Source organism: Octodon degus, unplaced genomic scaffold (assembly GCF_000260255.1).
Source record: "Octodon degus isolate 3935 unplaced genomic scaffold, OctDeg1.0 scaffold00155, whole genome shotgun sequence".
In the NCBI taxonomy this organism is placed as follows: domain Eukaryota; kingdom Metazoa; phylum Chordata; class Mammalia; order Rodentia; family Octodontidae; genus Octodon; species Octodon degus.
Window position 1 is genome coordinate 2,321,482 of NW_004524731.1, and position 1,894 is coordinate 2,323,375.

Genomic DNA, 1,894 nt, shown 5'->3' on the forward strand with positions numbered 1-1,894 from the left:
TCTGTGTATTCAAAATGGTTAGGATAGATATATAGTTACATTCTCTTAAAGAATAGAGGGATTTGTTCTAATAGTGTTTGTAAATAGGATATCATGTCTGCATCTTGTACCGCAAATAACCACTAGGAAGAATGCATGTAATGTGTTAATTACTGAAACTGTGAAACTGTCCTACCAATTTGGTTTGAAAAAATAAAATAAAAAATCAGTGTGTGAGGCCAAGTTCCATTTTTGTTCCTGCTCTTCTCGCGCCGTGTGTTTGTGCGCCTTTCTTGGCTGCTCTGGCACATCCATGTAGGGACACACTCGGTTTAAGGAACACTCTCATCTAAGCAGGAAACTGAGGGAAAATAGTAAACCAGGTGAAATCACAAAACACGAACAGTTGGCTAAGTAAACAAGTTGCATGAAGCCCCCAGATTTCTATAAAGCGACTCTTTAGTGAGAAAAGTGCATCTTTGAATTTAGAACAGAGAGAGATTGTATTAGAGGCTTGATAATTTTTCCATTATTTTCTTTTTTATATTCCCTGTTTTCTCAGGTGCTCCACATACCCCCATTTCCCTGGTCTCGCTCTGTCCTCCTGTATGACTGACAGACCATCCCGTTGGCTGGTCAGCACTCAGCTTTATTTTGGAAAGGAGACACAGATCTGTAGATGCTGGTTTGAATGAAGTGTCCCTGCTGATATTTTAAACAATTCTCTTCAATCCTGTGGTTAAGGACTAAGACTCTCATGGTGAGAGAGAAGGCTGGGCTAAGAATGTAGACTCTGGGCCCAGCAGGAGATCACCCTCTGTATCGTGGCCTCTGTCCACAGACCTGTCACGAGACCGACCACGAACAAACCACAGAAGCAGAATGTTTATGTGAAAAGAAAAATAATTACCAAGAAAAATCCCATATAAGCCGTTCATCTTCACCTGCTCTTAGGATACCCATAAACACCACTTTTGGAGGTGTCACAACGGGGTGATCCACTCTTACAGCACAGCTATCTGGAGTTGACCCTGCTGACACACTATTTCGGGTAGCAGAGGCTTCCCTGCTCCCCAGGGATCTGAGGGCTGCTTTCTCTGAGAACACTGAGTCCTCTCTTGGCCCTCGGAGTCTGCTGGTAACTAAAATGGAAGACATCTTGGGTCTGGGTCTTCACATTGAGCCTCTGCTCGCCAGGGTCTTAACCCTAACGCCGATGTGCCTCGGTTCTTCACGGGACCGCAGAAACAGGTCTCAGTTACACACTGTATTCTCCACGGCTGTGGTCCAGGGTCAGTCTGGCCTGTTGCCCACTACAGCTGGTGTTGCTCAGACCTTCCATGCTGGAGCCATGAGCAAGGAGAGATTTATTTCTTGGAGCTTCAGAGGTCTCTGTCCCAGGTTCACCTGGCTCTGTGACAGCAGTGTGTGGGAGAAGGCGTGGCCCAGGGAACTGCCCTCCCTCTTGTAGCTGGGGAACAGAGTGAGTGGATGAGAGCCAAGAGAAGAGACCAGGAGCGGAGAGTGTCCGGGATGGTGCCCCCAGGGCCTGCTCAGGAGAGCACTTCACTAATATCCCAGGCTGCGCTCAGGCCATCACGGTGGCACACAGGATCAGCCACCGCAGAGCTCTCTCACTACCATGATTTCCTCTAGCCCGCCCTTGTCCTCCAGCAACTGAAGAACTGGAAGACCCTCAGCACTATCGTAAGGCCAGGGCACCGGGGCCGGTGAGGCAGCAGCTATCGGAGGAGCTCAGCAGCTTCTGGGCAAAGCTGACTGCCTGTGAGCCCACCAAGTGTAAGCCTGGGAGATCTTATGCAAAATGATGATGCCAGAAACATTAAACTTTTGTGGCGTCTACGACGAGTGCGCCAAGTCTGTCATAAGGAGAAGCATTTGGAACCATGGCCCC